The sequence below is a fragment of the Melanerpes formicivorus genome, unplaced genomic scaffold, assembly GCF_026170545.1.
Source record: "Melanerpes formicivorus ecotype bairdi unplaced genomic scaffold, bMelFor1.0.p_v2 SCAF_46, whole genome shotgun sequence".
Classification (NCBI taxonomy): domain Eukaryota; kingdom Metazoa; phylum Chordata; class Aves; order Piciformes; family Picidae; genus Melanerpes; species Melanerpes formicivorus.
Window position 1 is genome coordinate 3,909,285 of NW_027142398.1, and position 26,860 is coordinate 3,936,144.

Here is a 26,860-nt window from a genome sequence, read left to right on the forward strand (position 1 = left end):
GAGCTGTGGGCCCGTGGAAGAGAGTCCTCCCCCAGCAGATGTCTGATGGAGCACACTCAGGGACACTGAAGCACAGTTGCTGCTGTCAGGGCTGCTCAGGCTTGGTTTCCCAGTCAACCTTTTGAGAGGTTTTCATTTTAATCAGCTCAAATGACAGCAGCAGACAGGCAGGGCCAGCATGTGGAGCCTGGCACAGCACCTCCAGGGCAAGGCAGCTGCAGTGCCACCCAAACCACCTGAGCAGGTGGCCCTGGAGCAGCTCAGAGAGCAGCTTGGCTGCCCACAGCCCTGGGGGGAAAGGCTGAGAGTGTGCTGGGAAGCACTGGGAGCAGCAGAGCTGTTCCTCTGCTTGCACCACAGGGCTCCCAAGCCTGGCTGGAGGAGAGCAGGGAGGCAGCTCTCCAGCTCACCTCCTCAGCCACACAGAATTGTCCTGGTGGGAAGAGACCTCTGAGATCACTGAGTCCAACCTGCAGTCTGAGGCCACTGTGGTCCCTGAAGCATGGCCCCAAGTGCCACAGCCACACATTTCTTCAACCCCTCCAGGGCTGGGGACTCCACCACCTCCCTGGGCAGCCTCTGCCAATCCCTGACCACTCTGCCTGCGCTTTTCCTACTGTCCAACCCTCCCAAGCAGGAAGGCAGCCCACTGGGCTGCACCCTCCCCCATGCTCTGAGCTCTCCAGGGCCTCCAGAGCCAAACCCTCTCTGTGCAAGCAGGGTGTGAGCAAGGCAGAGCAGACAAAGCCTTCCATTAAATAGTAATGAAAATGGCCAGCAGAGTTTGCAGGAGGAAGATGACACTAATCAGCTCCCCAGGGAGATCAGCTCCATCATCCTCATCTCCACATGCCCAGAGGTTGGAGCCTGCTCTAATGCTCCTGCCACCTTCTTGGGGGTGCAGACCCCCACCCTGGGCCCTGGCTGATGTCTGCCCTGCTGGGAGGTGGGGAGGCATCTCCAGGTGCTCTGGAATAAGCCTTCCTGTGGGCAGCTTGGATCTACTGAACCCACAGCCCAGCATGGGGGAGCAGGAGGCTACAATCAGCTTACACCCAGACTGCTGCAGAGCCACCAACTCCTCTTGCAAGGAAAAGCTTAGTGGGAGCCCAGGAAGTCAGGAGAGCACTTTTACATCCTGCCCCAACGCTCCCTGGCTGAGAAGAGAAGCATCTGCATGAAAAGAGAAGCAGCTTCATTAAACCACAAGGTGGGAATCCTTCTGAGGAGCTGATCCCATCCCAGCCTTCTGCAGCAGTCCCAAGGGCAGGAAGGAAGGGGTTGGATGCAGACCTCATCCCTGCCTGGCTGGGAAGGGAATGGAAAGCAAGGAAGGCAGAAGGCAGACTGTGACCAGAGAGATCAAACCCAGGCAGCTTGGCCCAAGGCAGCAGCCAGCCAAGGCGAAACCAGGCAGTCCAGGAGCAAAGGAGGGTCCAGGAGCAGGCTGATCCCAGCAGGACAGACACACAGGGCTGGAGCTGCTGGCAGGGCACAGCCCCCAAGTGTCTCAGCCCCATATGCCCTTGGGAAGCCCTCAAGCAGGACAGAGCTCCCTGCCCAGCCTACAGCCTCAGCATCCTGAGGTGCTTCCAGAGAATCCTCTCCACCACCACCTCCCCACGAGTGCCTGCCTTTGCCTTTGCCTTTCCCATGTAATCACAGAATCACTAAGGCTGGAAAAGGCCTCTGAGATCATCCAGTCCAACATCAGCCCAAGCCCAGCGTGGTCACCAAACCCTGGCCCTGAGTGCCATGGCCACAGGGGTGTTGAAGACCCCCAGTGCTGGGGACTCCACCACCTGCCTGGGCAGCCTCTGCCAGTCCCTGACCACTCTTGCAGCAATGAAATTGTTCCTCACCTCCAACCCAACCCCAAACTTCTTTCCCTCACCTCCAACCCAACCCTAACCTTCTTTCCCTCACCTCCAACCCAGCCCCAAACTTCTTTCCCTCACCTCCAACCCAACCCCAAACTTCTTTCCCTCACCTCCAACCCAACCCCAAACTTCTTTCCCTCACCTCCAACCCAGCCCCAAACTTCTTTCCCTCACCTCCAACCCAACCCCAAACTTCTTTCCCTCACCTCCAACCCAGCCCCAAACTTCTTTCCCTCACCTCCAACCCAACCCCAAACTTCTTTCCCTCACCTCCAACCCAGCCCCAAACTTCTTTCCCTCGCCTCCAACCCAACCCCAAACTTCTTTCCCTCACCTCCAACCCAACCCTAATCTTCTTTCCCTCATCCCCAACCCTCCCCTGCTGCAGCTTGAGGCCATTTCCTCTCACTCTATCACCTGATCCTAGGCAGAAGATCCCAACCCCCACCTGGCTCCAGCCAGGGAGCTGTAGAGAGGATTGAGGCCTCCCCTCAGCCTCCTTTTCTGCAGGCTGAGCAATCCAATCCCACTTCCCTCACCCATTCCTCCCAGTCTTCCTCTTGGACCTTGCAGATCCTCAGCAGGGAAAGTGGAGTCTGGGGGGAGGGGGCACATCAGGGCTGGGGCTGCAGGATAAGAGGAAAGGCTTTAATTAAATCCTTCTCCTGCAGATCTGGGACCTGAGCAAGCAGAGAGTTGCTCTGCAGAAGATGAAGCTCCCTGAGCCTCCTCACCCCCACTGCCTGTGACCTCAAACCCACGACACTGCCTCAGCTTCCAGAGCTGTAAAGTGGAGCTGCTGCTGTTGGGGAGGGCAGAAACTGTGCTGAAATGCTGGTGGAAGGCTTGGAGATGCTTCCCTTCGAGGCTCCAGCGTCCTGTGAGACCTCTGCTCTGCCTCCTCGGCAGCCCTGCTGCATGTGTGGGTCTGGCTGAGCAGCAGCGGCAGGGCAGGAACAAAAGGAAGCTGCAGCTGGGAACAAAACCCTCTCGTACTGGCAGTGCTGGTGCCCAGGACACGGGGCCAGGCCCTGGCTGGCACTTGAACCCACTGCCTGCTGGCTCAGGGACTGGCAAGGGACAGAGTGGGTAGTGTCCTGCATCACAGCTCCTGCATTATTCATGAAGGAAAACCCAGCAGGAGCAGGGGGGAGAAAGTCAGAGTTGTCCCCAGCAGCGGTGGGGTCTCCTGCCCTCGCTGCCCCCAGGGGGTGGGTGGGCTGCAGGTAACAGCCTGCTGGCGGGGGGGGGCAGGGGCAGGATGGGGAGAGGGTCTTGGGCAGCAGCTCAGTGGTTTCTGTGAGCCCATGCCGGGGCTGGGGGATGCTGGTGGAGCCGGGGGGATGCTGGTGGAGCCGTGGGGATGCTGGGGGAGCCGTGGGGATGCTGGTGGAGCTGGGGGGATGCTGGTGGAGCCGTGGGGATGCTGGTGGAGCTGGGGGCATGCTGGTGGAGCCGTGAGGCTCCCAGCTCAGCAAAGGGCTCGGTGCACCCTCCCCAGTGCATGGAGACACTTTGTGGCTGGGATAGAGGAGGGGGGCAGCCCTGACCTCAGCTCTGGAGGGGGAAAACTGTGCCTTAAATGTCTTTAAAAGGGAGAAAACCACGTGTAGGATGAGAGGGAAGTGCCTCAAATGGCACCAGGGGAGGTTTAGATTGGACACCAGGAGAAGTCTCTTGACTGCAAGAGTGGTCAGGCAGTGGAACTGGCTGCACTTGGTGGCCTCAGAGGTCTGCTCCAGCTGCAACAATTCCATGGTTCTGGAAGTCTGAGCCACTCCAACTCAAGGCAAAGAAGCTGAGGAGGAGGAGGAGGCTGGCCCAGCTTGGAGAGGAGAAGCCCTGACCTTCCCCCAGCTGGGGGAGAGAACAGCCTGGCAGTGCCCTCTGAGCTGCCAGCCCCTGATCTGGCAGTGCCCTCTGAGCTGCCAGCCCCTGGTCTGGTAGTGCCCTCTGAGCTGCCAGCCCCTGATCTGGCAGTGCCCTCTGAGCTGCCAGCCCCTGGTCTGGCAGTGCCCTCTGAGCTGCCAGCCCCTGGTCTGGCAATGCCTTCTGAGCTGCCAGCCCCTGGTCTGGCAGTGCCCTCTGAGCTGCCAGCCCCTGGTCTGGCAATGCAGGAGGCACAAAGCAAGCTGCAGCCCCCAGCCCCAAGCACCTCCTAGACCCTGCCTGCTCCCAGACTGTCCTTCAGGCTCTGTGCTCAGTGTGCCCCACCTCAGGCTGCTGTGTGCTGGGGAGTTTGTGCTCCCCCCCCAGCACGCTGCCTCCATCCTCTGCCCCCACAAGGGTCCAGCGACCCAGGGGCTCAAATGCAGCGGAGCACAAGGCAAGAGAGCAAAGCAGCTGCCTCCTCCCCAGCCTGCTTCTGCTGAATCACCTACTGCATTGCTGGCAGGGCTGGTGGGACCTGCCCTGAGCCTTGCCAAGCCCACACCCGAGATGCAGCACCCAGCAGCTGTGGCTTTAACTCCTGGAGCATCACAGCCCAGCAAAGGCCCTGGGAGCCAAGCAGAGGATTGCCAGCCCCCTGCAGAGCCTGAGCTGTCCAGCCCTGCCTGTAATTGACTTCCTCTTGAACATGTAAATGCTTCTCTGCCAACCAAACTGGAGCTGCCAGGGCAGAAGCAGAGTCATGGAATGGTAGGGGTGGGAAGGGACCTCTGGAGATCGAGTGCCACCCCCAAGCTAAAGCAGGATCACCCAGGGCAGGACACAGGGATGGGTCCAGAGGGATCTTAAGAGTCTCCAGAGGAGACTCCACAACCTCTCTGGGCAGCCTGCTCCAGGCCTCCAGCAGCCTCACACCAAAGAAGCTTCTCCTCCTGCTCAGATGGAACCTCCTGGGTTCCAGTTTGTGCTCACTGTCCTATCACCAGGCACCACTGACAAGAACCCAGCCCCATTTTCTTGCCCCCCAGCCTTTAGCTCTTGCTGAGCATTGCTCAGCTCCCCTCTGGGGCTGCCCTGCTCCAGGCTCTCAGCCCCAGGGCTCTCAGCCTTTGCTCCTCCCAGAGCTGCTCCAAGCCCCTCAGCAGCTTTGCAGCCTCCCCTGGACTCTCTCCAGCAATTCCCTGTCTCTCTTGACCTGGGGAGCCCTGAACTGGACACAATACTCCAGATGTGGCCTTGCTAGGGTAGGGTAGAGGGAGAGAAGAGTGAGGGCAGGAGGGTGCAGAGGTGCCCTGAGTGACTCCCAGCTTGGGCAGAGGAGGCTCTGCTCCTTCCCAGGCGTCTGCAGCGTGGGCTGAGCAGCCAGACCTGAGCAGGTTTTCCTCACCCTGGCCCCCAGGGTGCAGACAAGATGACTCAGAGCACCGAGGAGGGCAAGGCAGGGTGAAGAAGAGGGCAAGGAAGAGGGCAGAGGCTGGAGGGAGAAGGGGTGAGGATGCCACAAGGAGCTGTCTGCAGCTCTGCAAGGAGAGCCAAAGGCTGCAGCAAACCCTGTGCCAAGTGGGCATCAGGTCCCACACTGACCCTGAGTCCCTGCTGCAGGGCACTGCTCCTCCTCCTCCTCCTCCTCACACCAGTATGGATACCTCAGCACCCCCCTGCAGCATCACCCAGGGCCTGTAGCTGCTTGCAGGAAGGGAGAGCTCCCTGGCACAGCACAGCTCCTGGCAGGGCTCAGGGCACCCCTGGAGCTCTCTGAAGCAAGCAGGAGGGGGCAGGCAGGACAGTGTGGGCAAGGAGAAAGGGAGATGAGTGGGAGGGGAGGACAGAAGGTTGCTCTGCTGCCAGAGCTGCTTCACTGATGCAGAGAGAGCTTAGCCCAGAGCTGCTCCAGGGCCCCACGGCCCCCAGCCTGCTCCCCTCCAGACGACTCAACCCTTCCTGATCCACCTGAAGGGGTCCTGCAGCCCGGCTCTCAGCAGCTCAGACCCTCCTCAGGCTCACTCACCCTCCTGCTACCTCCTGTGCTCCCCTCTGCTCCCAGCAGCTCTTCAAGAGCCCCCCACAGCACAGGGCTGGGAGGGGAGTGCCTTACAGCATGGGCAGAGGCTGCAGCTACATCCCAGTGCCACTGCTAATTAGGAACCAGCCAGGGGAAGGAGAGGAGGGAGGGGAGAGGAGGGAGGGAGAGAGACAGAGAAGAATCTTTGTCAGGTTAATTGTCTGAAGTCAGTAAATGAAACAGGGGTGGATGATTTCCCAGGAGGATCCCACCCAAACTGAAAGGAGAGAATAAAGGAAGGAGCTCCCCAGCACAGGGCAGCAGCAGATTACAACTAATCAGCCAGGAGCAGAAGTGATAAACCCAAGGAAAAGACAAAGGGGGAAAAAAACCCAACCCAAAGCTTCCCTTTGCAGCTTCAAAGGAGGAAGGCACCAAATCTGAGCCCCAGCTCCATCAGCATCTCATTAAAATGCCACTTCCCTGCCCCTGATTAAAATGGCTGAGAGGAGAGAAGGCTTTTGTGGTCTGGGCTCTCCTCCAGGGAGGAGCTGCTTTGGTGCACCTTGGTCTGAGCCCCCAGGGACAGGGTGGGTGACAGCCTCTGGAGCAAGCACTTCAGTGCTCTTGCTTGCCCAGGTGCCTCCCTCCCAGCTCAGAGGGACATGGGCAGAGCCCCAGGGCAGGAGGTTGAACACAGCCAAGTGCCAGGGGCTGCACTTTGGCCACAGCAACCCCAGGCAGTGCTGCAGGCTGGGGGCAGAGTGGCTGAGAGCAGCCAGGCAGAGAGGGACCTGGGGGTGCTGGTTGATGGCAGGCTGAACATGAGGCAGCAGTGTGCCCAGGCAGCCAAGAGGGCCAAGGGCATCCTGGCCTGCAGCAGGAACAGTGTGGCCAGCAGGGGCAGGGAGCTCATCCTGCCCTGTGCTCAGCACTGCTCAGGCCAGACCTTGAGTCCTGTGTCCAGTTCTGGGCTCCTCAGGTTAGGAAGGAGGTTGAGCTGCTGGAAGGTGTCCAGAGAAGGGCAACAAATCTGGGGAGGGGTCTGGAGCACAGCCCTGGGAGGAGAGGCTGAGGGAGCTGGGGTTGCTTAGCCTGGAGAAGAGGAGACTCAGGGGAGACCTTCTTGCTCTCTCCAACTCCCTGAAGGGAGGTTGTAGACAGGCAGAGGTTGGTCTCTTCTCCCAGGCAGCCAGCACCAGAACAAGAGGACACAGTCTCAAGCTGTGCCAGAGGAGGTTCAGGCTGGATGTTAGGTAGAAATTCTCCCCAGCAAGAGAGGTTTGCCCTTGGGATGTGCTGGCCAGGGAGGTGGTGGAGTCCCCATCCCTGGAGGTGTTCAGGAAGAGCCTGGATGAGGCCCTTGGTGCCATGGTTGAGTTGATCAGATGGTGCTGGGTGCTAGGTTGGACTTGGTGATCTCAGAGGTCTCTTCCAACCTGGTTAGTTCTGTTCTGTTCTATTCCATCTCCCTTGCTTGCTGGCTCCTGGCTCCCCAGGGTTTGGTGTCAGTGCTCACTGGGGGTTGGGTGCCACAGGGTATGCTCTGATCTTCACCAAGAGCACACCATTCCACTCCCCCCACCCCCTCCCCAGGGCTCCCTAACTTCCCCTTTAGTACCAATTACTGTTTATAAAGCCTTAAGCCTCAAACAAGTGAGCAGAAGGTGATTTGTGACAGCTGATTTAACCACAATGCTCCTCACAGCAGCTCAGAATCCCAGCCTGGTGGGGGTTGGAAGGGACCTCTGGAGATCACCCAACCCCCCTGCTCCAGCAGGGCACCCCCAGCAGCCTGCCCAGGAGCACAATGCCCAGAGGGGGTTGGAAGCTCTGCAGAGAAGGAGACTCCACAACCTCTCTGGGCAGCCTGCTGCAGGGCTCAGCACCCTCACACCAAACAAGCTTCTCCTCCTGTTGAGATGAAACCTCCTGGGTTCCAGTTTGTGCCCTCTGCCCCTTGTGCTGTCCCTGGGCACCACTGACAAGTGTCTGGCCTCAGCCTCTTGCCCCCAGGCTTTTATCTTGCTGAGCATTGCTCAGCTCCCCTCTGGGGCTGCTCTGCTCCAGGCTCTCAGCCCCAGGGCTTTGCTCCTCACAGAGCTGCTCCAGGCTCCTCAGCATCTCTGTAGCCTCCCCTGGACTCTCCCCAGCAGTTCTCTGTTTGTCTTGAACTGGAGAGCCCTGAACTGGACCAAATACTCCAGGTGTGGCCTGACCAGGGCAGAGCAGAGGGTCAGGAGAACCTCCCCTGCCCTGCTGGCCACACTCTTCTCCACACACCCCAGGACTCCATTGCCCTTCTTGGGCACAGGGTCTCATTGCAACAGTTGTTGCCTAGTGGTTGCCTCAGGCTCCACAGCCCCCCACAAATCCTTCCTTCCCCCCCAGATAACCTGGTCTCCCCCACACAGCTGGTTGCAGTCCAGCTCTGCTGCCTGTGTTTCTCATCAAGCCCAAGTAGCTGCTCAGATAATTGCAGAGCCAGCCCTGCTGATCCAGATTAGAGAGCTTGGGCAGTGCCCCAGGGGCAGGGCAGGAGCTCTGCCAGGTCTCAAGCCCCCAGAAAATTAGAGTGAGGCTGGAAGGGAGAAGGAGGAGAGGCCCCCACGGGAGAGGGGCAGGAGAGGCCCCCACGGGAGAGGGGCAATGAGAGCAGCACCCAGCCTTGGGGATTTGAAACCATGAACCACATTCCTACAGCTGATTAACTTGCACTGCTCTGAGGCAATGCCCTGCTGCTGCCTGGTGAGCTCAAACAGGATCCAGCTCCTTGGAGAATGAACATGAAAGAGATGTGCTCAGGCCACATCTGCCCTGGTGAGGCCACACTGGAGTCCTGGTCCAGTTCTGAGCTCCCCAGTTCAAGAGGAACAGGGAACTGCTGGAGGGAGCTCAGTGGAGGCTGCAGAGCTGCTGAGGGGCCTGGGGCAGCTCTGTGAGGAGGGAAGGCTGAGAGCCCCTGGGGCTGTTCCCCCCCACATTCCACACTGCCATTGCAGAGCTGATCCTCCTGCAGGGGTGTCAGGCTGAGCAGTGCCCACAGCCCCAAAGCCCTGAATTTCTAGGTCTGGCCTTGTCCCTGAGCCCAGCCTGGTGAGGCCACAGCACCTTCATCTCCCCACACCAGAGCAGAGCAGGTCTGGCTCTGCCTGCACCTCCCTGCAGTGGCATCTCCTGGTGGTGCCCTGAGCCCAGAGGCTGAGCCAGCAGACCTTTGCTGCCCATCCTTCATCCTGACCTTTACAACACTCCCACAGGACAAGCTGCTGCACTTCAGCACCATCACCCTGACAGCACAAAGCCAGCTGGAGAGATCTCCTCTCTGCACAGCTCCAGACAGCAGCAGGACGCTGCCAGCACTGCAGGCTGAAACATTTCCCATCCCAGTGGCTGCTGTCTGCTGGCTGATGGACAGCCCAGACAGTGTGCTGCAGAGGTGAGGAGGAGGAGGAGAGGCAAAGCCTGGCAGGAGGTGATGGCCTCAGTCATGTCACAGGGAGCAGTGGCAGGTGGTCAGAAGCAGGGCTGGGTGCCAGCAAACCCACCCCACACCAAAGAACAGCTCAGCCCTGCCTGGAGATGAATGAAGTCAGTGGGGATTGGCTCAGGCCAATCTCTGCTGCTTGAAGGTGGGGACAGCACAAGCTGCAAGCCTGGAGGACAGGGAACAATCAGCAGGAATAAAAGCTCCCCAGGGAAGATGAGCCACGGGCTGCTTCCAGGACCCTTCCAATCCCACTGATTGCTTCCAGGCTTGCACCGAGCAGGAGGAGTCCACTGGAGCTGGTTCTCCCCCAGAGGAGCCTGAAGCAACTCTTGGTCCAGGGCTAAGGAGCTGCTGGGGAGGGGAGGAGTTAGTTGGTGGGGTGGAGGTCCCCAGGTCAGCAGTGATGGCAGGGCTGAAGTGCTGCTCGCTCCTGAGCTCCTCTTGCAGCTTGGCTTTGCTGCTTCATCGGGGACTGCACACACCCAGGGCAGCAGCAGCAGGAGGGGAAAGCTCCAGCGCAGCACAAAGCTGCGCACTGAAGGCGCTCTCCTCGTCCCCTCCGCTGGCAGCGAGCAGAGGGCTGCCTCCTGCTCGCTCAGCTTTGCAAACCTCCTGCACAGCCGCACGGAAAGAGCTGCACCATCCTGCAAAGACCACAGCGGGCTCACCGCGGCTCCTCTCCTGCTTCTGTCCCCGAGGAAGCTGCAGCAGAGGAGAGGCAGTTGGCTGCTGCCAGCGTTTGTGCCTGGTGTGCCTTCGGAGGGCTGCTCTCCCCCTTCCCCGTCCCTCCTTATAGGAGCTGGCAGGATCCCAGGCAAGCTGCCGCCCCTGCGGACAGCAGGACACGCCGCTGCCGTGAGGGACCGCTCCTCCTCCTCCTCCCCCTCCTGGGGGCATGCAGACTGCCGTGACTCGGAGCGAGAGGGAGGCATGGGGAGGGAAATGCAGTGCGAGGTCCAGGAATCTGCACCCACGGCTAAAGGCAAACCTCCTCTCCTGCCTCAGCTCCCCCCCGGCAGGGAGATGCCTTTTATCTGCCTTGATTAGCGCTGGAGGCTGCGTTCTAACAGCCCTCCAGAAGTCCCAACTGACACCCCAGTGCAGCTTGAACCTGCTCCTGAGGCATCACTGCTCTGCTACCAGGACCTCAGTGCAGCTTGAACCTGCTCCTGAGGCATCACTGCTCTGCTACCAGGACCTCAGTGCAGCTTGAACCTGCTCCTGAAGCATCACTGCTCTGCTACCAGCATCTCAGTGCAGCTTGAACCTGCTCCTGAGGCATCACTACTCTGCTACCAGGATCTCAGTGCAGCTTGAACCTGCTCCTGAGGCATCACTGCTCTGCTACCAGGATCTCAGTGCAGCTTGAACCTGCTCCTGAAGCATCACTACTCTGCTACCAGGATCTCAGTGCAGCTTGAACCTGCTCCTGAGGCATCACTGCTCTGCTACCAGGACCTCAGTGCAGCTTGAACCTGCCCCTGCGGCATCACTGCTCTGCTACCAGGACCTCAGTGCAGCTTGAACCTGCTCCTGAGGCATCACTGCTCTGCTACCAGGACCTCAGTGCAGCTTGAACCTGCTCCTGAAGCATCACTGCTCTGCTACCAGCATCTCAGTGCAGCTTGAACCTGCTCCTGAGGCATCACTACTCTGCTACCAGGATCTCAGTGCAGCTTGAACCTGCTCCTGAAGCATCACTACTCTGCTACCAGGATCTCAGTGCAGCTTGAACCTGCTCCTGAGGCATCACTGCTCTGCTACCAGGACTTCAGTGCAGCTTGAACCTGCTCCTGAGGCATCACTGCTCTGCTACTAAGATCCCAGCTGCAGCTCTATTCTCAGTTCAACCAGCTCAGAACCTCCTCACAAAGCCACTGACCCTATTCCACATACACACCCCCCAGCTCCCATCCAGATGCTCAGCTGCAAGGCAGGACCCTCTGGGTCCTTTGCAGCCACGAGGCCCCCAGGAATGGGCTTCCAGCCACCAGCCACAATCCAGATGTGCACAGAGATGCCAAGGATGTGATCAGAGCAGCAGGACGTAGCCTACTCCCTTGTAGCAGGAGGGGTTGGGTCCATGCTGCTGCATACCTCCCTCCCTCCACAGGAGCTTCAGATGCCAGCACAGGGCTGTAATTAGCCAGGAGCACACACTGGTGGCAACCCAGCTCCAGAAGCCTTTTTTCCTTTGCCCTCTGGAGCCCAGCACTGAAGGCAGCTCAGGATCCGTCACAGATTGCAAGCCAGAAATAGAGAGCCGGTGGCACACATCGCTCCGAGCAGCGTGGGGTCCCTCGGCACCAGCACAATTAGGAGCTGAGTCAGGTGTCAGATTCACTTGCTGGAGACCCAGGGCTCTGTTCTCTCCCCGGCACATCCCCCTCCACAGCCTCTCCCAGGCCAGGCTCCCAGAGAAAGGCTCTGCTGCATCCCGGGCCGGACCCGACCCCTCGCACCAAGCCCGAGCGGCATCTGGCCGATGCTGCCCACCCCATAATTGCTCTGCAGGGCTCCATCTGCTTCCCCACATCCCAGCAGCTGCTCAGAATCAATACCAGGAGCGTGGCCAGAGCAGCTCAACAAACCCCCTTTCAGCAGACAATGGGCAGCAGCAGGCAGAAGCTGCAGAGAAGCTCTTTCTGTCTTTCTTTCTCTCCCTCTTTCTTTTCCCTCCTGGAGTCCCTGCTGCCTGCCTCTGCTCCTTGGCTCTCTGCAAGAGCTCCTTTTTTTGGTCAGCATCATAGCAAGCAGAGAACAGATTTAGGCCTCAAAGATCATCCAATTCCAACCCCCCTGCCATGGGCAGAGAGGCCTCCCCCTAGCCCAGGTTGCTCACCCAGCCTGGGATTAAGCTCTTCCAGGGCTGAGGCATCCCCAGCTCCTCTGGGCAGCTTGTTCCAGTGCCTCACCAGCCTCACAGTAAAGAACTTCCTCCTAAGGCCCAATCTACCTCTCCCCTGCTCTACTTTCAAACCATTGCCTCTTGTCCTACCGCCACAGGCTCTGATAAAAAGTCCCTCTCCAGCTCTCCTGCTCTCAGGTCTCCCCAGAGCCTTCTCTTCCCCAATTCCTTCCTCCTGTCCTCGTAGGAGAGGTGCTCCAGGCCTCTGATCATCTTTGTGGCCTGCTCTGGACCCTTTCCAATAGGAGAGGATGAGGATTGATTGCAAAGTGATTGGCACACTGAGGAGCAGTGCCCAGAGAGGAGCTGATCCTGGGGGGTTTAAGAGGAGCTGGAGGTTTTCCTGCTCCCCTGCTGGTTGATCCACCTCAAGCAGCCTGAACCCGGAGCCAGCTCTCCTACACCCACAGCCACATATGGGGCAGGGAGGGCAGCACTTATCCCCTACAAATCACCCCCCAGAGCGATTACAGACATCAAAGCAAAGCACTTTGCAGCCTGCAAGCCTCAAGCAGGTGTCCTTAGCGCCGCCGCTGCTCTCTGCCCCCCGCGGGCGGTCCAGAGCCAGCCTTAAGTCAGGTCACAGCACCTCTGCCTCAGCACGGCAAGGATTAGACACAGAAAAGTTCATTAATGTCACTTCCCGGCTTGTCACAGGCCGAGGCAGACAGAGGGGGAGGTGTGGGGGGTGCCACTGGGGTGTCTCACTGGTCAGCAGCGAGGCCACCCTCCTGCGGCTGTGCTGAGTGGAAGTGACACAGTGCTGCTGGCTGGAGCTGCCTCCCTGCCGGTGCTGTCTGCTCCACGCAGCAGGGTGATGCTGATCTCTGCCCATGAGAGCACCAAGCAGGGCAGGGTGGCTTCAACAGCCTCCCACAGCACACAGTCACAGTGCAGATCTGGTTGGAAGGGACCTCCAAGCTCAGCCAGCCCAGCCTTCGACCCAGCACCGAGAGGTCAACACTAAGCCATGTCCCTGAGCCCCACACAGTGCTTGAACACCCCCGGGGGGGTGACTCCAGCACTGCCCCGGGCAGAGCATTCCAGGGTTTGAGAACCCCTTCAGCAGCCACCTGCTGCACTGCTAGCTGGGCTCCCTGCTCCCAGAAGGGCCAGGAGCTGCTGGAGAGGGTACAGCAAAGATGCTGAGGGGTCTGGGACATCTCCTTTGTGAAGACAGGCTGAAGGACCTGGGGCTTCCCAGCCTGCAGAAGACCAATGCTGATCAATACTTCAAGGCTGGCTGGCAGGAGGATGGGGCCAGGCTTTGGTCAGTGGTGCCCAGGGACAAGGGGCAATGAGCACAAACTTGAACACAGGAAGTTCCATCTGAACAGGAGGAGGAACTTCTTTAACTGAAGGCTGCTGGAGCCCTGGAGCAGGCTGCCCAGAGGGGTGGTGGAATCTCCTTCTCTGGAGTCATTCCAAAGCCACCTGGCTGCCATGCTCTGCAGCTCGCTCTGGCAGTGGGGTTGGGCTTGATGATCTCCAGAGGTGCCTTCCACTGCCTACCATTCTCTATTTCCTACAGCATCTCCACAGCTGGAACCCAGAAACACAGCTGAGCCAGCTCACTGGCGTGGGGAGGCTCTTGAGGGGCTCCTCACCCTGGCTGGAGGAGGGATGGGGGAGCTTAGATGTCCTCATGCTGCTTGCCCATCTCCTGCCTGCAGTCACACTTCAGCCTTCTCCACAGAGGAATATCCTGCACCTGCAGACCAAGACCTCAGACAAAACTTCAGAGCTTCTCCTTCCCTTCTTCCCCACTCACTGTGCTGGGAGAAGTTTCCTCCAAAGGCTTCCTGCCTGCCAGCTTCAATCCTGGTACCCAGCAAGGCTCAAAGCAGCTCAGAGCTCTCCTTCACCTTAGCTGGAGGCAGCTGCAGGAGCCTGTGCTGCTGCTCAGAGGGCCAGCAGCGGAGCTCAGAGCTGTTCAGCCATCTCCCAGCGCTGTGGCACAGTTTTCTTCCCACCCAAGGTGTCTCTGGCTGTCCACACGCTGCCAGCTCCCACCCTGGCACTGGCACAGGGAAGCCTACCTCACAAAGCACACCTGAGGGCAGTCCCCATGGAGCCATCTCCATGGGTGCCAGCAGCCAGGCTGTGGAGCCCAGGGCAGCTGGCAGCCTTCTCCCACTGTGCTATCAGCGACTGCAGCAAGGGGAAGGTGCCTGCAAAGCCTTTCTCAGGCAGCTGATGGAGTGCAAGCCCCTTGCAGCCTGCAGGACAGACTCCTCTTTTTTCCTCCCCTCCTCAAGGCTTTCCTCCTTTGATTGCTTTTAGTCTAACCCCCTGGCTTGAGATCACTCTCTGACAAGTGAGACCACATCTGAGGTGAGGCAAATGAGGAGCTGGGCTAGCTGGGATTTCTGAGGGCAGGGGGAGGAGAAGATCTTTCCCTGGTGCCAGGAGAGGGAAATGCCATTTAAACCCAGACACTGCTCTGGCAAAGCCCAGACTGAAGGGAGGCTAAACAGGAGCTGACAAGCTGACATTTGGCGATGCAATTAGCTGCCTTGTAGAGCCTCATTGTTAATTACATGTTTGCTCAGGCCAAGGGACAATACTCTCCTGTAAAATCCAGTCTCAGGCTTTGCCTGGTCCCTTCAACAGGGAGCTCCTGTCCTTCCCTCCCAACCCCAACCCTGCCCCACAGGGCTATGGGGAGTTTGGTTCCCACTGGAGGACTGTGCTGTCAGTGTTCTCTAACTGCCATCATCAACCTGCTCCTGGGGAAGCATCTAGAAGCATCAAGTGGATTCCCAGGTGCTTGGGAACAAGTGGATGCCACAGAGAGAGCTGAGACTCAGTGGATTAAATCCCCAGAGAAGTGCCAATTCCTGTCCCAAAGTGCCAGTCCTGGTCACCCTGCTGAGCTGAAGCAAGCTCTCTCTCCAGCACTCAATGCAAGCAGTGCAGCCAGAGAGGTGTTTATCCTTCTACAAGTCCCTAACTCCTCTCTTGATGGTGATCAAGTTGTCTTCTAAGTGCAGCAGCTTGCATCGTGGGCCAGGGCCGTGCTAGGGCCACAACCATCACTCCCATTGGGTTGTCTTGCAAAGCAAGTAAGGGGCAGCAGGAAGCACTGCAGCTGAGCAAACAGCGATCTCCAGGGTGGAAAGCCTGCCAGGGACATGTGGAAAGCACAGGCTGGCCAACCAGCTCAGGCCCTGGCACTCAGGAGCCAGGCCCTGGCACTCAGGAGCCAGGCCCTGGCACTCAGGAGCCAGGCCCTGGCACTCAGGAGCCAGGCCCTGGCACTCAGGAGCCAGGCCCACCTCCAACTGCAAACCTCTCCATAAAGGTTGATCTGTTTTGGAGAGCAAGGATAAAGTGACAAGGCAGGCAAGGCTGCTGGAGCCCATGAAGTTAGTGGCCATTGGGATGTGCTGCCCAGGGAGGTGGTGGAGTCCCCATCCCTGGAGGTGTTCAAGAGGGGATTGGATGTGGCACTTGGTGCCATGGTTTAGTTAGCCAGGAGGTGTTGGCTGATAGGTTGGACTTGATGATCTCTGAGGTCTTTTCCAACCTTATTGATGCTCTGATGCTATGAAACACAACATCAGACAGAACCCTGCTCTGCTGGGCTCGAGCCAGATTGGCCTCACAGCTGTCACCATGGCCAGGAGCAGCCAGAGGAAGTCAACCCCGAACCGCACGGCCAGGGACCCAGCTGCTGCTGTGGCTGGGAAAGGAATCCCTGTGGGCCCTGGCATCTGGATGCCAGAGCTGTCAAGAAGAGCTGGCAGGCTGTGACACAGGACACAGCATTGTGAAGGACACCTCTGCTGGATGGATATTGACCTGCTGAGGAGCGCAGCCCAGGCAGGCTGCACAAACTAACCCAGCCCAGAGCTTCGGCCACCCCTGGCCACGAGGCAGGGGGCACTGAGCTGTGACACAAAGCTCAGACTCGAGGTGCTCCATGTCAGAACCCAGCTTTTCTGGAGGGAGAGGGAGAAGGCAAAGGGATCCTCAGCTGAAGCTGATTTGCTGTGGTTCTCAAGGGCCTGTCCTCAGTGCACACTCCTGAGCAGAGCTTCACTGCAGAGCACATTGGATCCCCACCCGGCCACACTCCTGAAGCAGCACAGAGCTGGCAGGGCTGGAAGGGAGCTCAAGGCTCAGCCAGTCCCAACCCCCTGCCATGGCCAGGGACACCTCACACCACAGCAGGTTGCTCACAGCCACCTCCAGCCTGGCTGCAAACACCTCCAGGCAGGAGGCTTCCACCACCTCCCTGGGCAACCTGTGCCAGGCTCTCACCACCCTCCTGGGGAACAACTTCTTCCTCACAGCCAATCTGAATCTCCCCACTTCTAGTTCTGCTCCATTCCCCCCAGTCCTATCCCTCCCTGACAGCCTCAGAAGTCCCTCCCCAGCTTTCTTGTAGCCCCCTGCAGGTACTGGAAGGCCACAATGAGGTCTCCTCCATGGTTTAGTCATGAGGTCTGTGGTGACAGGTTGGACTTGATGATCTTTGAGGTCTCTTCCAACCTTGGTGATTCTGTGATGGGAGAAGTGAAAAAACAGCCAGGATCTCACTCCCCAGCCATGCTTAGTATCCTAGTATCAGTCAGGGTTGGAAGGGACCCCAAGGATCATCCAGTTTCAACCCCCCTGCCATGGGCAGGGACACCCCACACTAGATCAGCCTGGCCAGAGCCTCATCCAGCCTGGGCTTAAACACCTCCAGGGCTGGGGCCTCAACCACCTCCCTGGCCAACCCATGCCAGGGCTTCACCACTCTCATGGGGAAGAACTGCTCTAAGGGCTGCAACCCAGCTCCAGCCAGCCTGCTGGAGACAAGTGCCAAGGCATGGTGTGAGGCATGCCAGAGGTGTCATGAAGGGAGGGCTGGGCTGAGGGGAGCTGCAGGGGTCCCATGCATGCTGTCACACGTGCATGGCTACAAAGCCTCAGTTCTCTCCTTCCCTCCTCCCTCCCACTTGCCTGCACACATCTGTGAACACGTCAGAGGGGCTTGAACAGACACCAATGAGCTTGCAACAAGCCAGGCTTTGTTGCTGGGTCTGGTAGGAAGCTGAAAGCAAGATTTCACGAGTCCTGACACCATTTAAGTGACAGCAAGAAAGAGAGGCTCTTTCTGTGCCCCTAACTCGAGCAGGGCACAGCTCAGCTCACAGATGTGTCTTTATCAAGTGCAGAGCCACGCTGGGCTCTTGGGCATGCTAGGAGCTCTCTCAGCTATCACAAGCAGGGCTCTGTAACTGAGCAGGAGGTGGCTGGTGGTACCATACCCTGCTGTGGGACTCCTCAGAGCCTGTGGAGCAAGATGCAGGCTGGCCCCAAGCTCCAATCATCTAAACAGCTTGCAGAAGAGGAGTGACACTTGCCACCACTCACACACCACGGCACAGGCAGCTCCCCATGAACAGAGCAGACTGTGGGAAGCTTCTGGGAGCAAGAGGCAGGGCTGGGCTTCACCTTTTCACTTTGCTGGCTGAGGAGGAGGTGTTGTCATTTCATGGAATCAGCCACAGAATGGTCAGGGCTGGAAGGGAGCTCAAGGCTCAGCCAGCTCCAACCCCCCTGCCATGGGCAGGGACACCTCACACCACAGCAGGTTGCTCACAGCCACCTCCAGCCTGGCTGCAAACACCTCCAGGCAGGAGGCTTCCACCACCTCCCTGGGCAGCCTGTGCCAGGCTCTCACCACCCTCCTGGGGAACAACTTCTTCCTCACATCCAATCTCAATCTCCCCATTTCTAGTTCTGCTCCATCCCCCCCAGTCCTATCCCTCCCTGACACCCTCAAAAGTCCCTCCCCAGCTTTCTTGGAGCCCCCTGCAGGTACTGGAAGGCCACAATTAGGTCTCCTCCATGGTTTAGTCATGAGGTCTGTGGTGACAGGTTGGAATCAATGACCTTTGAGGTCTCTTCCAACCTTGGTGATTCTGTGATGGGAGAAGTGAAAAAGCAGCCAGGATCTCACTCCCCAGCCATGCTTAGTATCATAGAATCAGTCAGGGTTGGAAGGGACCACAAGGATCATCCAGTTCCAGCTTCTTCTCCTGAGGAAGAACTTCTTCCTCACATCCAGTCCATTTCTTTCCCTCCCTCCTGCCCCCAGGCTGTGTGAATAGCCAATAACAGCTGCTGTGAACAGCCAATAAAAGATGTGGTGAACGTCCACTAAAAGCTGCCTGGCAGCAACCTGAGGCTGAGCAATCAACCTCCAGACAGGAGAGAAGGCTCTCAAAGAGAGGCAGGGAGGGAGCAGATTTGTTCTGCCTCTTGCTAGGGAAAACCCTGAAGGTAATAGGATCACAAAACAATTCTGTTTGGAAGGGACCACAGCAGGTCACTCGGCCCAGCCATCAGCTGAAAGCAGGATCAGCTGGAAGGTCAGACCAGGCTGTCCAGGGCTTTATCCAGGCAGGTCTCTAAAGCACCTATCCAACGAGGATGGAGACCATCCAGCTTCTCTGGGTCACCTATCTGCTTGGCAACAGTGCTGGAAGAGGAGTGGGAGAGCATCCTGCCTCTCTGGGGCCTCTCTGGGTCACCTATCTGCTTGGCAGCCATGCTCTAAGAGGAGTGGGAGAGCATCCTGCCTCTCTGGGGCCTCTCTGGGTCACCTGTCTGCTTGGCAACAGTGCTGAAAGAGGAGTGAGAGACCATCCTGCCTCTCTGGGTCACCTATCTGCTTGGCAGCCATGCTCTAAGAGGAGTGGGAGAGCATCCTGCCTCTCTGGGGCCTCTCTGGGTCACCTATCTGCTTGGCATCCATGCTGGAAGAGGAGTGAGAGACCATCCTGCCTCTCTGGGTCACCTATCTGCTTCACAACCATGCTGGAAGAGGAGTGGAAGAGCATCCTGCCTCTCTGGGTCACCTATCTGCTTGGCAGCCATGCTGGAAGAGGAGTGGGGATAGATTTCCCCTCACTTGCAGCCTCCTGTTTCACCCCATGTCTGCTATACCTTCTCCCTCCCAAAGTCAGGAGGAGCAGCAGGAGGATCCACAGCGCGGGATCCACGGGGCGGGGGTCCCGGTTCAGCACCCTGGAGAGCGGCCGGGGCGCCCGGGCAAGAGGGGACCGGGCAAGAGGGGACCCGGCAAGAGGGGACCGGGCAAGAGGGGCCCGGGCAAGAGGGGACCCGGCAAGAGGGGACCCGGCAAGAGGGGACCCGGCAAGAGGGGACCCGGCAAGAGGGGACCCGGCAAGAGGGACCTCTCCCTTGTAGCAGGGGATAGGAGGAGAGGATAAGGCCTGAAATTGCCAGGGGGTGGATATGAGCAGCAGGTCAGTGCCTGCGGTGCTCACCTCGGGTTTAGAGGTTCTGCGATTTCTTTCACCCTGGAGCTTCCCGAGGGTAACGGAGTCCCCCGGGAACAGCAAACATTTCCTAGCAGGAAGCGACTCCACCACGTTCCCTGCAGATTCAGGGAGAGTCCTTCCTCCCTCACAGCTCCCGCTGCAGTTGCCAGCCTTGCCCATCTGTGCCAGGGCATTTCAGGGGGAGCAGGATACGCAGGCTGACAGTGAGACAGTGTCACACTTGCTGTGACCTCGGAGGTCTGCAGGAACCCAGCAGTCTCCCTGCTGGGAGGCAGCAAAATCTGCTCCCAAGGAGGCACAAAGCAGTAGAAGGAGACCTGCCAGGAATTCCAATGAGCCTCCAGGTTCACCTTGCACCAAGCCTCTGGGGTGTGCTCCCTTCAGCCATCTGTGAGGCTCAGCAATGGCTTCCCAAGAGGGGAGAGCAGCCTCCAGGACAGCCCACGCCAGGTATTTGTCAGCTCTACCTACGTCATGCTGTGACCATCAGGTGATTTGCTGCCTAGGACAGGGGCCAGCAGTGCCCACTGAGGCAGGGCTGGCAGGAGGCGAGTCCACCCTGGCCTGCCCAGGCTCTATGAGGTTATTAAAGCCTCTCAGATCCCACTCAAGTGACTGGGAGCTGCCCATCACCGCTTGAGGTTGACCCTTGCCTGCACAAGGCAGCCTCTTCCCAGTGCTGACACTTCCCTGCCAGCCTCAGGCACGAGCAGACTTCACTTTAGGCTTGGGTGAGTAGCAGAGGCAAAGTGACACCAGAAGCAGCTTTCCAGGTGCTGCTTGTTGAAGACTGTGACCGTTTGAGGCTGTGCCTTTAAGAAAGAGACAGTGCTGGGACACCATGGCTCAAACCTTCCACAAAGGCAAATCTCCAGTCCCTGTCCCCAGGGCCTGCACCCTGTCCTCTGCCCAGCTCTGCCTGCAGCCAGGGCACGGCGCTCTGCTCTCCTGTGCCCTTGGGCTGCTCTGAGCTGCATTCCTCCAGTGAGGGTAACAGGACCCAGGCATCATCAGGGACAGAATCACAGAAGTATTGAGGCTGGAGGAGACCTCTGGGACCATCAAGTGCAGCCTAGGAGCTAACACCACCCCACTGACATCCAAGCTTCCCTCCAGGGACAGCAACTGCACCACCTCCCCGGGCAGTCCATTCCAGGGGGAGATCCTAAAGGACTCTGAGAGGAGGGGAGCTAAAGGGACAGAGCAGGGGAGCTAAAGAGGCAGAGCAGAGCCTTGCCCCTCCCAGAGCATCCTTAGGAACTTCTACCTGGTTCAGCCAAGCAAACCCATCTCTATTTGCTCAGCTGTTAATCCTTCCCCTCCTATCTCATTAACTGGGAATGGTGATCCCTGTAAGCAGGGCTGAGGTTTAAATCCTCCTCTGTTTTAATCCATAATAACACAGCATGGTTTCATTCAGCTCTGGATTTAAACAGGAAGGGAGGGGGGAAAAGGGGGGGTGGGAAAGGAGGAGGGTTATTTAGCATAACAACAACTTGAAGCAAGTTCATTCAGAGCTGGATCTCTGAGATTATGCAACAATTATCCTGGAGAGCAAAGGTAAAAGGATGAAGGGATGGCCTGCTTCAGTGGGAGGAAAGGCAAAGAGAGAGAGCAGAAGTCAGCCAGCATTTAAGATCAGGGAAATGGCTTTTGAAAGCAGCTACCCCCAGGGCAGGCAGACGAGCTAGACCTCTCTGACAAGATTTGCCAGAGCCTCTCCAACACTGTAATTGAACACAGGCTTGGCTTGGAGCTGCCCTCCTGCCTTTAAGATAGGAGGCAACACCGGGAGAAGGGCAAACTAAACCCAAGGAGCAACAGAGATGCCAAGGGGAAGCAGCAGAGGGTAGGTCTCTAAGTCTCCAAGGGGAAGCAGCAGAGGGTAGGTCTCTAAGTCTCCAAGGGGAAGCAGCAAAGGGTAGGTCTCTAAGTCTCCAAGGGGAAGCAGCAGAGGGTAGGTCTCTAAGTCTCCTCCCAGGTTTGGCATTCAGAATGGTGGAATCAGTAAGGTTGGAAAAGACCTCAGAGATCAAGTCCAACCTCTCACCCAACACCTCCTGACTAACTAAACCATGGCTCCAAGTGCCACGTCCAATCCCCTCTTCAACACCCCCAGGGATGGGGACTCCACCACCTCCCTGGGCAGCACATCCCAGTGGCCAATCTCTCTTGCTGGGAAGAACTTTCTCCTCACCCCCAGCCTAAACCTCCTCTGGCACAGCTTGAGACTGTGTCCTCTTGTTCTGGTGCTGGGTGCCTGGGAGAAGAGACCAACCCCCACCTGGCTACAACCTCCCTTCAGGGAGTTGGAGAGAGCAAGAAGGTCTCCCCTGAGCCTCCTCTTCTGCAGGCTAAGCAACCCCAGCTCCCTCAGCCTCTCCTCCCAGGGCTGTGCCCCAGACCCCTCCCCAGCTTTCCTGCCCTTCCCTGGACACCTTCCAGCAGCTCAACCTCCTTCCTAAACTGAGGAGCCCAGAACTGGCCACAGGACTCAAATCCAGGTGAAAACAAACCCCACAGACTGATTTTCTCTGCGTGGCTCAGAGACATTCAGTGCCAGCAGCTGGGGTGGGTTCAATCCTCATCACTCAGCTGCAGTTTTCTTTCACCTGAAGAAGCTTCACGACTGTGCAGAAGCCTCACCTCTCCCTGAGGTCCTGTCACAGCATAAATGAAGCAGCCCTGCCTTTAGCACTCAAGGTTCATCTGTGTAGAAGGTTAAGTGCTGATGAGATTTGAGAGCCTGATGCTGCACAGACAACTAAGTCAAACCCCCCCAGCAAAGCCAAAGCACACACAGAGGCTGCTTCAGGAAGGAGGAGGAAGAAACCCAGCAGCTGCTGCTGAAGGCTCAGAGATAACATCAGAGCTGCAGAAGTGTCCTGGGAAACCTGGCTGATTAAGTTCCACAGATTCCCTCCATCTGCATTGCAAACCTTTCACTTCTGGGCTCCTCCTCGCCAGAGCACACCGAGAACAAGACAGAGCCAACCCCTTCTGGAGCTCTGGGTGACCCTGCAGAAGCCTCTTCCTCTGCCCAGGAAGGCTCCACTTCTAGCAACACTGATGGCTATCCAGGGAGTTTGTTAGAGACACCCCACAGCTGCCTCATTCCTGCTAAGCAGGGTTAAAGAGCTGATGGGAAAGGGTAGAGGTTCCAAGCCTGGCAAGGTTCTTGGTCCCCATGAATGCTTCCCTCAGCCACCCTTCCTCCAAGGACACCAGGTCACCCCTCTGGGCCCCAGACAGAGTGCTGGAAGCAGAAATCCCTTTCAGTGGGAAGCTGAACTGCTTGGAAAGCCATTCCTGCACCATTTCCCACCAGCCTGGCCCAAGCACCAACAAAGGTCCCTTTGCCTCCTGTCCCTTTTCCCTTCCCTCCTGACCGCCGGCGACGCCAGCGGCTGCCGGGGGCTGCCTTTGCAGCTTCCCACTTCTGCTGCAGCCCAGTCCCCAGCACAATACTGACCCTTAACCATTCACACCTGAGCTCAGCACCTTCCCTGCTCACCACACATGGGCTGGAGCACCCAGCAGCTGGCCCAAGACCCTCTGAATGTCCTCCTTTGAGACCCAAGACCCTCTGAATGTCCTCCTTGGAGACCTGCACACAGGGCAGTGGACTCCTCCTGTGCAGCCAGCAGGAGCACAGATCTGAAGACCACCTCATTGCTCACATTTGATGATCTTAAAGTTCTTTCCCCCCCCCCTTCCCCAGCTTAAACAACTCTCTGATTAAAGACATTTGACCACCTCTGCTGCCTGTGCACTGCAGAAAGCCTTTGTGGTGGCACTTTGCCAGCAGCAGCAGCAGCAGCATCGATTTTATACCCAAGACCCACGAAGACAATTAGATCACAGCTCAGCAAATAATTCATCCTGAATTAAAACCCTCTGAGAGCAGCTTGGGATGTTTTCCATTTCATCATTAGCTGTGAGCAGGAGATGATTGGATTGAGTGGCTTGGTTTAAAGACAAATCAGATCCCCAAAGCCCCAGCCCCAAGGCAGCACCACTCAGGACACAGCACCGCTCAGGACGCAGCAGGAGCCCCCGAAGGCGCTGGTGGAGCTTTGGTCGTTCCAACAGCCAAGCACTACCTGAGCTGAAGCAAGACAAAGGCAGTCCCCAGGTCTCAGCCACAGTAACCAAAGTCCACTTTCAAATTTAACAACTTGAGCCCTTCCCTTGGTCAGCTGAGAAGACCTCCATGCATTATTTATGTGGTGCTTGCATTACAGCTACACACAGGGAGAGAGACACACACAAAAAAAGAGAGGAGTCAGCGAGGGCTCAGCCTTGGAGCTGTTAAACAGGGAGAACGTGAGGCTGAATTTGAGCAGCTTCATCTTTCAGGCTGGGCCACGCAGGGAAGTTTAGTGAGGACAAAGCACTCCTGCTGCCCATCAGATTTGCTGCCTGCCAGAGGGGAGATGCCTCCCAGGAGCGCAGGTGACAAAGAAGGGGTCAGCAGCTCAGGAGGAGCCACTGGAGTCCTGCTTTTGTCCTCAGCATCTGCCAGCAGCACCCCGGAAACCCTGGCAGCCCACAGTATCCATCTTAAACCAGCCAGGCCTCTGCTCTGTCTTGCAGGATTCCAGGGGGGTTTGGCAACACACACGTCCCCCCCTTCCTCCACCACCACTACCATCACCCCCCCTGCGCTGCCTCTCGCTCAGAGAGCAGACAGAAGCATCCCTGCTTGACTTTCAGAAGTGTTCCAGAGCCCACACGCTACTCCAAGGAGCTGACCTTGACAAAGAATCTCAAAGACAGCATTCAGCAGGAAACAGAGAAGCCTCCCCCAGCAGCCAGCCCCACAAACCTTCCCCACTTGGAGCAGGGAGAGCATTTGCCAGAGGAATCCTCCCCCCAGCCCCTCCGTAAGCCCTCTGCGTCCCCACAGCACCCTGCCCAGAGGCCTCACCACCGTGCCAGAGCGCACCTTCCCCGCTCCCTGTCCTCCAAGGAGCAACTAAGGCCACAGAAGAAGATCCTGCTCTGTGCTGCAGCCGAGCAGCAGCTCTGTGCCAGGCCTGCAGGACTCCCACCCCGGCCCCGGCCCCGCGCGGGGGGCAGCGTTGCCTTCATCCCCTGCAGCCCATTTCGGAGCATCTGCTGGAGCCGGGGAAGAGCTGAACCATCCGTGCGGCTGGGAGGACAAATGATTCAGCACTTTCCCCACCTCCAGAAGCCTGATCGATAGCAGGGAGCTGCTCTGCAGGCACAGCCCGAGCAGGCAGGTTCCAAACGCGGCCGCCACTAACCGCTGCTCCCCGGCGAGGTCCAGGTCCAGCTCCAGCCGACGCCGCATCGCCTCCCGGGGTGGTTCCCGAAGAGGCCTCACCCGGGAGGCCAGCGGATGGATTTCGCCAGCCCAGGGCGGCTCGGAAGGAGAGCACGGATTCACCCCCAAAACACGCGAGGGAAGAAGCAGGACGCAGCCCCCAGGCAGAGCAAGCTCCCCGGGAGCTGGTGAGGAGCAAACGCTGCCCTGCCGCACGAAGGTCTCTCCGGGGGCTGCGCTCCCCTTACGCTGCCCTTCCCGCTCCCACCCTCCCGGGCTGACACATCAGGATTTTATCACACGCGTGGACACGATGCCGTGACGTAAGAGCAAAAATCCCATCACATGCCCCAGCCTGGTACCCAGCTCCCCCTGCATACGGCTCCTCCCGGGGAGGCAAAAACTGGGCACGGTGATGGGGGGAGAGAGGAGAAAAGAGGCAGCCCCGCAGGCAATGGGGTCCCAAACCCACCAAGGGGGTGCGTGGCCAGTTCCTGTCGTCCGTGTGTCCCCCCCCCAGGTATCCCCAGCTGTGGCTTAGGGTTGTCGCGGCCAGACCCCACCCGAGCACCCAGCCCCGGTCGCGGCCCCGGTGCCGTTGTGCCCCCTGCCAGCCCTGCTTACCTGATCCGGGAGCTCCGGGGCTCTCTGCAGCCGGGACTCGCCGAGCCGCACTGCGCGCTCCCGGGCGCGGCCGCGCCGCACTGCGCGCTCCCGAGAGGGAGGGAGGGAGGAAGAGAGGAAGGGATGGAAGGATGGAAGGAGGGAGGGATGGAGAGTGCGCCCCGGGAGGAGGCAGAGAGGAAGGGCTGGAGGGGGAGAATGGGGAGGGCAAGACAAGGGGAGGAGCTCATTAGCGGTGCCGTTAATTAGCAGCTGCCACCGCCCTGCCCTGGAGCTGCCCTCCCAGCTGAGCAGCCTCTGAAAGTAAAAGCCCAAACTTGGGGGGAGGAAACACAACCCAGGAGAGTCCCAGCAGCTGAAACTCATCTCGAGAGTTTCTCCACCGAGTCAGGACAGGTCTGGTCCTGATTGCCTCCCTGGGAGTCACCCAGGGGAAGGGAATATTAAATACCCCAGCTCTGGGTGACCCTGCCTGAGCAGGGGGGTGGTGGGCTGGATGATTTCCAGAGGTCCCTTACAACCCTTCCAGATCTGAGCTGACAAACTCAATGTCCTGCTCAAAACTGCCTGATGGGCTCCACCTGAGCAGGAGGAGAAAATTCTTTGGTGTGAGGGCTGCTGGAGCCCTGGAGCAGGCTGCCCAGAGAGAGGTTGTGGAGTCTCCTCCTCCAGAGAGCTTCCAACCTCCCCCCTGGGTCATTCTGATCCTGGGCAAGCTGCTGTGGGTGGCCTGCAGGAGCAGGAGGGTTGGAGCTGCAGGGTGATCTTTCCCAGGCAGGATTGCTGCTGAAGAGGAGCAGAAGCATCCCAGCTTGGCTCTGGGAAAGATGTCAGCTGCTGGCTCTCTGCAGTCAGCCTCTGTCCCCTGCCAAGTGACCCAGCAGAGGCTTCTGCTCGCATGGCAGCCCAGACATCTCCACAGCCACTGGGTTATCAGAGGTGTCACTTTAATTAAAGCCTCTCCCATCTAGGAGAGGCTCACAGCAAGGTTGGCTGCTTCCCCTCACCCTGCATTTTAGTGCACTCCCACCACTCTGCTACCAGAGACACTTCCTCTAGGAGCCACACACTGCCCCAAGGTGTCCCCCAGAGAACAGACACCAAAGGTGCTGGAGTCCCTTTAGGGGCTTCTCACCAAACAGCCCTGAGCTCCCTGGCTTAGCCCAAAAGAGGAGGCTGGGAGGAGACTTCATTGCTCTCCTCAGCTACCTGAAAGGAGGTTGGAGTGAGGGTGGTGTTGGCCTCTTCTCCCAAGTAACTAAAGACAGGACAAGCGAAAATGGCCTCAAGCTCCACCAAGGGAGGTTTAGGTTGGGCAATAAGAAGAATTCCTTTGCTGAAAGAGTGGTCAGGGATGGGAAGAGGCTGCCCAGGGAGGTGGTGGAGTCCCCACCCCTGGGGGTGTTCAAGAAATGAGTAGCTGTGGCACTTGGGGAGGTGGTCATGGAGGTGCTGGACAGAAGGTTGGACCT

At 58.4% G+C, this 26,860-nt stretch overlaps 1 protein-coding gene across 27 annotated transcripts in view; it reads right to left on the bottom strand.

The window, feature by feature from the left end:
* NFASC (neurofascin) overlaps positions 1–25,469 on the bottom strand; it is a 118,805-nt gene extending 93,336 nt beyond the window's left edge. For 7 of the 27 annotated variants that reach the window (XM_068159677.1, XM_068159671.1, XM_068159675.1 and 4 more), the window contains exon 1: positions 24,745–24,989. The gene's annotated coding sequence lies outside the window, so the exon portion shown is untranslated. Of the gene's footprint in view, positions 1–24,744; positions 24,997–25,388 lie in introns of those variants that run through there. The other 20 variants (XM_068159692.1, XM_068159684.1, XM_068159682.1 and 17 more) reach the window with 9 other exon arrangements.
* Between the last annotated feature and the right edge of the window lie 1,391 nt (positions 25,470–26,860).